This window comes from Globicephala melas, chromosome X (genome assembly GCF_963455315.2).
Source record: "Globicephala melas chromosome X, mGloMel1.2, whole genome shotgun sequence".
Taxonomy (NCBI): domain Eukaryota; kingdom Metazoa; phylum Chordata; class Mammalia; order Artiodactyla; family Delphinidae; genus Globicephala; species Globicephala melas.
In genome coordinates, this window is record NC_083335.1 from 47,702,418 (window position 1) to 47,714,088 (window position 11,671).

At 37.0% G+C, this 11,671-nt stretch overlaps 1 long non-coding RNA gene across 1 annotated transcript in view; it reads left to right on the forward strand.

The window, feature by feature from the left end:
- LOC115843966 (uncharacterized) overlaps positions 1 to 11,671 on the forward strand; it is an 890,247-nt gene that overhangs the window by 823,371 nt on the left and 55,205 nt on the right. The window lies entirely within an intron of this gene.

Here is an 11,671-nt window from a genome sequence, read left to right on the forward strand (position 1 = left end):
GAGATTGAGTTCAATCACAGTGGCCAATGGCTTACTCAGTCATGCCTATGTAATGAAGCCTCCATAAAAACCCAACGGGACTGGGTTCAGAGAACTTCTGGGTTGGTAAACACATGAATATTTGGAGAGAGTGGTGCTCTCAGAGAAGGCATGGAGTTCCGTGCCCTTTCCCCACACCTTGCCCTATTCGTCTCTTCTATCTGGCTGTTCCTAAGTTATATTCTTTTATAATAAAGTGGTAATCTAGTAAGTAAATATTTCTCTGAGTTCTGTGAACCACTCTAGCAAATTAATCGAACCTAAGGAGAGGGTTATGGGACCCTCTGATTTATAGCCAGTGAGTCAGAAGCACAGGTGACAACCTGGGCTTGCAGTTAGCATCGGAAGTGGGGGCAGTCTTGTGGGACTGAGCCCTTAACTTGTGGAGTCTGATGTTATCTCCAGATAAATAATGTCACAGTTGAGTTGAAGTGTAGGACACCCAGCTGGTGTCAGATAATTGCTTGGTGTTGTGGGAAATCCCCACCACACATTGGAATTGGTACTAGAATCATTTTATGAACTCATGCGGTTATAGGCAGAAATCTGTTGCTTGCAATTATAGGACTGCAGTTCCCCACTTTCCTGCTATCTGCTGGAGGCCACATTCACCTCCTAGAGGACCCTGCAGTTCCTTGTTACCTTGCTTACAGGCCCCCTCACAACATGGCAGTTTATTTCTTCAAAGCCAGCAGGAAAATACCTCATTCCCGTCAGCTAAAATAGTCTTATATAAAGTAGCATAACACCTTTGCCATATAGCATAACCTAATGAAGGGAGTCCTTTGCCGTACACTGTTGACTAGAAGAAAGTCATAGGTTCTGCCAGCTTTCAAGGGGAGGAGATTATACAAAGGCTCGACTCATTGGGGGACATTCTAGAATTCTGCATATGACAATGACTAAATAAAGAAGCATCTTAAGCATCAACTATGCCTTAGAAGGAAACATGGTAAATGGAAAACAAAATCAAGAGGAAGAATTTGAACAATTTTATTACTATGAAAAAATTCAGGAAGAGGAGGGAAAAAACTCCTCAAAATGAATTTCAGAAAGTGTTATTCAAAAGGCCAGCTGAGTCATAGCTTGATGAAAATATTAAAAATGTATACAGTTTTCTGATGTGGCAGATATTATCTTTGGGGATTTTTTGACTATATGTAACATGTTAATATACTCTATTTAAATTTTATAATGTTGGACAATGACCAGTTGGGTGAGAACTGAGGAGGTTGCCTTTGATGATTCGTATTAGCAATGCTTTTGATTTAATAAGAAATGGTTAGATCACCATCTGCTAGCATTCACAGTTTAAAGCAGTAGGAGTTAAAAATTGCACTTGATTTCTGAGGAAGGTTTTTCTGCTTCACTGACTATCAAGAGAATGGATCACTAATAATAACTATTGGTCATAGGACAGACCCAGCCTTGAGTCCTTTCCCATTCAGCAACACCAATGCATCTCATATATGATCTCCAGACTTTATGGAATGGGATGATTGAACAAGTGACCCTCTCTACTATTGTCTAGATACTGCACTTACTGGAAAGGCAATATTAAGCTTGAAAGTAAGTTATCTAAAAATTGAATCCCCATGCTCTTACGTGAAAGGCAGAATGTGAATCACCCATGTTGTAATGGTGGAGTGATTGACACCTTTGCAGTTGATTACGCTCTGGTTAATCCTAGCTAACCTAAAGTTAGCCATATAATCATATAATTAAGCTTTCTAATATTTTCAACTCACATCCCTTAGGCTCTCTGTTATATGGTTTGTCTAGCCTCTTAACTTGAAGCATCTTCTATAAAGAAGTAACTATCAGAGAAAGAAGTAAACTTTTTGCATATATATGACATGTGATATATATTACAATCAATTTAAGCAGGTAGTCTGTTAGCTGCCAGGCCTTTTCTACCTGTAAATGTCTCACAGATGTCTTACAAGGTTATGGACATTCAAGGATTCCTAAGCATTAGACTTATTGTGACTTTAATGGGATGCTGTTAGAGAATTTATATTCCATATCACACGATTAAAAGCCCCTTCCTTTGTTTGGCCTTAGGGAAGGTAAAATCAAAGTTAGATTGTTTTTGATGGCTCTTGTATTGAATATATTGAAACCAACTGTCAGATGATGTTATTTGCAATATGACCCTGAATGTGCAGCCACTAGTTTCTTCTTGTACAATCTGGTTTGAATTCAGAACAGAGCCCTGTGCCTAAACACATGGAAAGAGTTGGCTACTGTCTCATTCTGGCACAATTACAAATTCAGTAACTTTAACAAAATGAATGTTTTGTTTTTGTTTGATTTTTTACACTTAATTAATTTAATTCTGTGAAAGGATTCGCATGGCTTAAAAATGAACAACTATAAACAGAGTGAAAATTGTCCCTTCCACTCCCGTACTTAGTTCCTACCTCACATTTCACATTTAACCATTGCTAATTTTTTAATTCTATATTTTTCCATGCCACTATGCATTGGCTCAATTTCTGCATTTCTGTCCTGTTGCATTGATCTGTCTGTAAGTTCATGTAACAACACGACTGTGTTTTATTTTAGGGCTTTATATTAAATTTTAATACCTAGTAGGGCTGGTTTCTCCTGCTTGCTCTTCTTTTTCAATATTTTATGATTATTATTTGCTTATTTTTCCATATGAACTTTAGAATAAGCATGTCTAGTTAAAATCCTGTTGGTATTTTAAATGGATTACATATTTATGAGTTGATTTAGGGAACACTGATATTTTGATGATATTGTCGTTGTCTACAGAAGCATCCTAAAGTCGCGGATGATAGATTTGCTGATAGTGCTAAAGGACAAGTGAAATAACATTTCCAAGTATCTGGTTTAGGTTTCTGGGCAGATGTGGACTTGCAACCAAACAAGTTATAGAGTATAAAAAAAAATCAACACTTTGTATGTATGTGAGTGTGTTGGGGAGGGGAAAAAGTGGGATACTAAATTCACTCAGTTTTTACTTTTATTTGGAAATAATTTCAAACATTGAGACAAGTTACAAGAATAGTATAAGGAATACCTGCATCCCCTTCCCCCTACTCTCTCTCTCTCTCTCTCTCTCTCTCTCTCTCTGTCCTCTGTCACACACACACACACACACACACACACACACACACACTTTTTCTGAACCACTGGAAAGTAAATATTTCAGTCTGTATTTGCTAAGAATGAGATGTCCAACTGTGTTCTGACTTTTTCAGTTTATCCAATCATGTATTTTTAGTTGGGAACAGTTCCTCTGCCTTTTTTTGTCTTTTAAGACGTTTACAGCTTTGAAGAAGGCAGGGCTTTAAAAATAATAATCTTCTTCATTTTGAGTTTGCCTCTTGTTTCCTGATGATTAGATTCGGGTTATGCAACCTGGGGTGGACTACTACATAAATGATATGTCCTTCCTAGAGTGTCACATCCCTAGACACACAATGTACATCTGCACCTTATCGGTGTTGCTAATTTTATCATTTAGATGAAATGTGGCTAATTTCTCAATGGTATAGTTATTATTTTTTTCTTGCAAATAATTGGTAATCTGTGGGAAGATATTTTAAGACCATGAAAATATCCTACTCCTGCCTGATCAAGTTGGCCCTTCCAGATTTAGTACCCATTGATAATTTTTGCCTGTATCAATCTTTACTATGATGGCTGCAAATGATGATTTTTCTAACTGTAGCAATCCCTGTAACTTTATCAGGGATTATCCCAGTCTTCAGCTGTTTATTTATTTATTATTATGATAATGCTACTTATTTCTTCAGTGGTTTGTAATCCAGTGATGAATTCATTTTAGTCATAATGTCGGGGTGCCTCTGTGGGAACTGTGCTTCTGTTTCCTTCCTATTAACTTTCTTTCTTTCTACACACACATCCTCTCTCTTACACACACAGACTCCTAGTCCAGAACTCTGTTTACAGAAGTCACTTACTAAAGACTGAATAAATACCCAAATGGCTTGAGGGTACTGGCAATGACATTTGTAGCTTCAAGCCATAGACATGGTGGAGGTACCCTCTGTGGATAACTGTAGTCACCACCAAAATAAAACATTGGAAGTTTAATATGGATCCTTGTGATAATTGTTTAGAACAGTGTTTATGGAGAAGCAACATTTTTATTTTAAGTATACTTCAAAGGCTATCTTTATGAATGACCCAAATTGTAGCATGTAATTAATTGTGCATTTACCTAAAACCTCAAAATTGAATCTTTGCTCATACTGTGTATGAAATGTCACATAGCTAAGTTTGGTTTCAGTTTCTTTTACTACTCTGTAGTGTCTAATGCTCCTTCTATTGCAATATTGTTTTTTAATGTAAAGCTTACTCTGATTCTCATTTCCCACCTGAATCTCCCTGGTTTGTTTCTCCCATGGTACTCTCTAAAGCAACAGGAACAGATAATACTTTTCCTGATAACCTCAAAGTCCATATAGGACCTTGGCTTTGAAGACAGCACATTGTTGGTGGATAAAAAGCAAGTCTCTCTTTTCAGTTCATTTTCAAGAATATGAGTTTTTCCTAGATCATAGACATTACTTGCACAGGCTCTTGAGAGTTCAGAAGTCCTCTAGGAAACTCTGTGTTTATGAATATGTATATACAAACACACATCTCTCTATGCCTTGCTATATATATGTTCACGTAGGATACACACAGATATGGGTTTTTTTTCCCTCCATCTACTTCATTTGTTATTTCCAAGGTGACTCAGTGGCAGAAGGAATATTTCAGCTTCAATTAAGTCCCCCTTTTTTTTTTGTTATAGCATTTCCCCTCTTCTATCCTAGCACAGTTTGTGGGGGAAGGTGTTCTCTAAAGACATTAGCTGTTGGTAGTTGTTGTCTTAAGAGATTTCTGAGTCCCTGTTCAGGGATTTTAATTCACTTCGTCTCTAGCTTCTAAAACTAGCCTCTCCTGACATTTTTTGTGTTCTGTATTTCACTGAGGAAACGTCATCTAATCCAATATCTGCTGCAAACTTCAGGTTTGGAATAAAGCTTTTTTATACACACATACATGCACAAGTGCACACATAGGTGGAGGTAGTTTTAAAAAATTACCTGGCGGGCTTCCCTGGTGGCGCAGTGGTTGAGAGTCCACCTGCCAATGCAGGGGACACTGGTTCGTGCCCCGGTCCGGGAAGATCCCACATGCTGCGGAGCGGCTGGGCCTGTGAGCCACGGCTGCTGAGCCTGCGCGTCCGGGGCCTGTGCGCCGCAATGGGAGAGGCCACAACAGTGAGAGGCCCGCATACCGCAAAAAAAAAAAAAATTACCTGGCAAAAAAAATTCTTAGCTTTGGGTCCAGCTTGATGTAAACACAGATTAATGTGGTTTAAGAGTCACCTCTTTATAAATAGGTGGGAATACCAGTTAGGAATAACATATAAGCTGGTATAGTTGGTGATGACATTATTCTAGACAGTTTTTACCATCATTATTTTAAGATATAGCGAAAAGGTAAAGATACTCAATAAAGAGGCTCACATATCAGAATTAGGAATGTTTCCTAAATGCAACATCAAGAAAAAAGTTCAATTTGCTCTCTCTCCCTCCAACTTTTCACAAATTTGCTCTCCATTTTCCATTTATATTTTGGGAATATTTGAAAATAATATTTGACAAAGCTTAAAGATGAAGTTTCCTAATACCAGACAAAAGGATTAGTCTCTTTAAACCTAATTTTGGTGCTGTGTCCCCTCTCTTTTTTTTTCTTTATACCAACACAACACGTTTTTCTATAGTATATTTTTGGTCGGTTGAGCATTCAGGACCAAGCATCAAGAGTACTGTATTATCTTTTTTTCTCGGAACTTAATTATTTTTCATAGAAAAACTGAGTGTCATGGCAGTTTCACCATTTGAAAATGTATCCTTTACTTACATTTCAAAGTAGTTTTCTTGTTCTCCAATTTATTTTTACTCTTGTTACCACTGCCATCTCACCTTCTGTCCTAACCACTTTATGTTTAATCTATATGTTTCTGGACTTTATTATCTTTACTTCAATATGTTTTCTTAGAAGACCTTGAAAGTGTTAGTCTGACTTAGTTTGCATGTGATGTTATGCTGAGAGAGGCAGTGTCATCCAGGAAAAAGCATACAGGCCCTGGAGAATTAGAAAGAGCTGCATTCACAGCCTGAGCCTGCCACTGACTAGCTGTGTTTTTATATACAAATAACTATGGCTTCATTATTTACGTAGTATAACCAATTATATATTTCTTCACATAGTCATTGTGTAGGTTAAACTAAATAAGATAACACATGTAAACATCCAGTGCAGGTCTGGCAAATAGGCAGTACTTGGAATATGGTAGTTACTATTATTTTTATTATTACTGTTATTTTTTGTTGGGGGGGCGTTCTTTTTGTTTGTTTGTTTTTTAGAGTGTGAGACTAGGGAGAACGAATCAATCAGCCTACTCTACTGCTTGATATAAGGCGTGGCAAACAGATTTCAATTTTGTCCCTGATTGCCTCCAAGGGCTAGGAAAATTACTCAAATCTTTCTTTCTCTCTGTATGGAAGAAAAACTCATCTACGTAGAGAGTAGGGATGGCTATTAGCTGATTAGTTTTCTCCAAAGATGTTGACCTTACAGTAATCTGTAAATACTAGGTGGTAGTGGTTATTTATTTTTTTCAAATGAAATCTTTTTTAAGGTTTTAATAATCAGTTACAAGTCCTGTGTGTTCATGTGACTGTATAAATGTAATTACAAAAGTGAATTTCAGCCGAAAAATTTTGGAGAGAGCTACCATGTGTCTTTTCCCTGTAAGCAATATATGCTTATCGTTTTATTTTTTTAGGTGCCTTTTTAGCACTTCTGTGACAACCCTTCCCCCAAGCAAATCAGGGAGTATCAAAGAACAGTGGGGGCTACTAAAAATGGTATTCTGGAACATCATTCAGATTCCCTTAGGGAACCATTTTGACATTTTATCGGACTGTGTCTAGTAGTCTACAGAGCTTTTACTTAATATTTAAGACTCAAAATCCATAAACATCAATTGTATTTTTTTGTTGTATTTGCATTTATATAGATCCTTTAATATATTTTATATCATAGTTCTTTTACAGATCAATGAATTCTATAGTTTTATAGCAAGGACTATAGCTAGCAAAATTGACAGCTATTATTTATGAAAGTCCCCGTTTCACACACTTCTGCATGTAAGAAAAAATGTTGCAGATTATAGAAAAGTGTAAATGGAGAGGAATTAATTAACACCTATCAGTTACTGTCTTTCAATGTCAACAGTGATTGTAAAACATATTATACTAAATAAATGGATATTAAGGGATTTTTATCAGCTCAGGAAACCAACTACATTCATCTCAAGTATCATCACATCAGAGCTCCCTTCCATAGTATGAGGATAGGCTTTTGGCTATGATATATTTCTAGAAGTGGCAAACATTTATTCACAACTTGGACCCTTGGCTATATAAAGGATGCTTGAAAGCTATGTATCACTAAAAAGGATTCTAAGCAACCATTAACATAAAATATAGAATCTTGTCTGCACTTCAGGGCTAGTTTCACAGCAGACATTTGGGAAGATTTACCATGTATTTGTAAGAATACAGATTGTAGAATTAGCAAGTGAGAAACCTAATGATTGGGGGAAAGGAAAAAAAAGAGACAATTTATAGAAAATGTAATTTATTCCATAAATTACAAGTTTTACTATTTTCTAAGCTCAATTCCATCTCCAAGGTCCATCTTTTTAAAAAATATTGCATGCCTTACAATACTACTGTATCATAGTGTGTTAACTAGCAGAGGGGTCTCCTCTACTTCTCTGAAAAGAGATGTTTGATCTTTCATATAACTTAAATTCAATGGAAATATGCTTCAAGGACTACTATAAAAATTTTTAACTGATGCTGTCTTATACAGTTGAGGATCTTTGGGGTATATATGAAGTAAAAACTGACTGGTTCGGGGCTTCCCTGGTGGCGCAGTGTTTAGGAGTCTGCCTGCCGATGCAGGGGACACGGGTTCGTGTCCCGGTCCGGGAAGATCCCACATGCCGTGGAGTGGCTGGGCCCGTGGGCCATGGCTGCTGAGCCTGCGCGTCCGGAGCCTGTGCTCCGCAACGGGAGAGGCCACAACAGTGAGAGGCCCGCGTACCGCAAAAAAACAAACCAAAAAAAAAACAAACAAAAAAAACTGACTGGTTCATGTGAATATTAACCCTACAGTCATAAAGCCCTAGAGTTGAATGAGCTCTTCATATGACACTTATCACAGAATTAAGAATCTGAAGGTTAAAAGGTTTCTGCCATAAACTGAATGTGTTCCCCCTCAAATTCATTTGTTGAGACCTAATCCCCAGTGTTGCTGGAATTTGAAGGTGGGGTCTTTGGGGGGTGATTAGATCATGAGGGCAGAGCCCTCAGGAGTGGGATTAGTACCTTTATAAAAGAGACCTTAGTAAGATCCCTTAACCCTTCTGCCACGTGAGGACAGTGACAAGATAGCCAGCTTTGAACCAGGAAGCCAGTGCCGGACACCAAGTCTGCCAGCATCTTGATCTTGGATTTCTATTTAGTTATATCCATGGGATTCATCATTAGAATCCAAGTGAGGAGCTTTATAGAATAGATTCCTGGCTCCAAACCAGACCTACTGAATAAAGTTTCCCAGGAGTTATAGAGTGCAGGAATTTTTTTCCAGTGCCTTCTAAGGAATTCTTATGACAAGCCAGGTTTGAGAACCATGGATTTAGACCAAAGACAATAGAGTTTTACCTTTAAGTATATTCAGAAATGGGGATTCCATTAAGTCCATAGATAATATGTATTTGGAATTAGTTACACTGTCATGACATAATTTTAAATGTCTTTTTCCTGAAAAACAAAACTATAGACTCCAGCTTGACTCACCTCAGAAACTGCATCTAGCTTTACTCGCTTTTCTTTAGGAGCTACTCAAAATGTTAAAGGGTTGTGTTTAATTATCCCTCAGGCAGATTTTCTCTATAATAACCCAGTCCCCTTAAAAATTTCTTTTATAAGTCCTATTTTCTCACTCTTTAACAGCTTTTGCTCTTCTCAAAAATCTAGTTTCCTCAAATATGGAGATGTAAACACCAGTAGCATACAAACTCTGAGAAGAATAAAGTTGACTAATAACTAGTCTTACTAGAATATCCATTTCTAATGTCAGGAATTTCAACTTGGCTGTTTCAATTTGGGTCAGCCATTAGGGCTTATAATTATTGCTACATAAGCATTTCTACAGTCAATCCAGACCTAATGAAAATATGACTTAGCCATTATCCTAAGAACCATAACAAACTCTTGAACTGGGACTTTCACATCTTATTTTTTTTTAAGATAGCATCTAAATACATACATATACATAAACACATGCATAGCTGTCTGAGGGTTAATAGGACCACTGTGATCAGAAATAGTTGATTTGACATAACTCTGACATTGCATAACCTAATTTCTAACAACTAAATTAAATTCCTTGAACTAAGCATAAGACCTCCACATGAAAAATGAATTTAAGCTAATTTGCTGAACTTATATGCTGAAATCTGAACCAATCCCTACTTGTTTTCTACTGAATTTTTTAACCTTAATCAACAAATGAACCAGCTGGAACAGGAAAAAATAAATTTATATAATTTCTAAAACTGAAATATCAAAACATCTGCTACACTGATTTTGAATTGGCTGAAACTTTATTTAGTTTAATTCCTTAGTTCAAAAAGCCAAATGTGGATATAGCTATATTTTGTCTGGCTCAATAGACAAGTCAATTCTCAGTGGGACCAGTAACAAAAGCTCTTAATCAAAATCACCTAGCTTCATCAAGTTAACTCTGGTAAATTAAAGCCTATTCCTCCTAAATACTTTCTGTTGGAGGAATCTGTATGTTTGTCCTTGGTCTTGGATACATACAGACAGACAGATTCATGATTTCAACTATTGCATAATACCATTTAGTTTTGTGGATCTTCTTATTAGCCTACCTGGGGATTCGCTTTTACTTTGTGGCAACAGAGCATACCTATTTTTATAGAGTTTTCTAAAAAGAAAACATTATGTGGAACAATATTTAAATTAACTCAGTTGATTGATCTCCTGGTATTTTCAAACTGCAGTTTGATATAATATACTGTAGTACCAAAGGGCAATAAGCATCAAAATCTCCATTGCAAGCCTATTCTGGAGTGTGTGTGTGTGTGTGTGTGTGTGTGTGTGTGTGTAACACCTGATTTCTGTACAGTTATTTCAACTTTTCAAAACAGTTTCACATCTATTATTCCATTTAATCTCCATATTTTTAACAAAGTGTATTTATATATTTAAAATTCCTCCACCATTAAAGGAATGCAACTTGCTCAGATATTTAAATAATAAACATTTCCTACTAAAAATGAAAATAATTACCTCATGTTTTATGTTGCCTCCTTCTGTTTCTTTCTCTTATTCATAATACTGTATCTGCTTCTCAGTTTTGCTCCTCTGTCATTATTCAATATTTGTTTTTAAGTTCCTACTCTGTGCAAGAGCTGTAGTTTGCTATCAAGCTATCTAGCTTGCTAGATGCTAAGGAGAATACAGAAAAGAGTGCAATATATTTAGCCTCAGGATATTTGTATTCTAGTAAGGAGAGTAAATACATATGATTCTTTCTAAGTAAAATTGACTTCCTCCTCACATTTTTTTTTGCGGTACGCGGGCCTCTCACTGTTGTGGCCTCTCCCGTTGTGGAGCACAGGCTCCGGACACGCAGGCTCAGCGGCCATGGCTCACGGGCCCAGCTGCTCCGCGGCATGTGGGATCTTCCCGGACCGGGACACGAACCCGTGTCCCCTGCACTGGCAGGCAGACTCTCAACCACTGCGCCACCAGGGAAGTCCCCTCCTCACATTTTAAATTTAGTCCCACCAGAATCTTGGTTTCATGTCTGTCTTTCCTTCTCGACAGTGAGTTACCTGAAGGCAGAGATTGAGTCTCATTGATATTCGAATCCTAGCATGGAGCTCAGTGTCAGGCATGTATATTTGCTGCTTCATGTAACTCCCTGTTTTAAATCCTTTAATTTCTCCTTATTGACTTAAAGATAGAATTCAACCTCTTAGCATGTAATGTAGGCCCTTTGTAATTTAGGTTTGCACTATCCTATACGATAGCCACTAGCCACATGTATTGAGCACTTGAAATGTAGCTAGTCTGAACTGAGATGTGGTGTAAAAGTAAAATACACACTAGATTTCAATGTCTTAGTACCAAAGCAATGATGTAAAAAGTCTCATGAATAGTTATCTTGATATCTTGAAATGATATTTTGTTTATATTAAATAAAGTTTATTATTAAAATGAATTTCATCTTTTTTTGCTTTTAAAAAATGTGATTAGAAAATTTTAAATTACGTATGTGGCTTGCATGAGATTCTGGCAGACATGCTCAAGCCCCCTGCCCACCTCCTTTTCCTTATTTTCCATATGCACTTTGTTTCCGCCCTTAAAAACTTTCTTTGCTCTCTTCCAAAAGTGTGTGCTCAATTCCTGCTTCAATTCCTTTGCATGTCTGCTTGGTATTCTCTCTCTTCTTAGCACAGTCCATTGGCAAA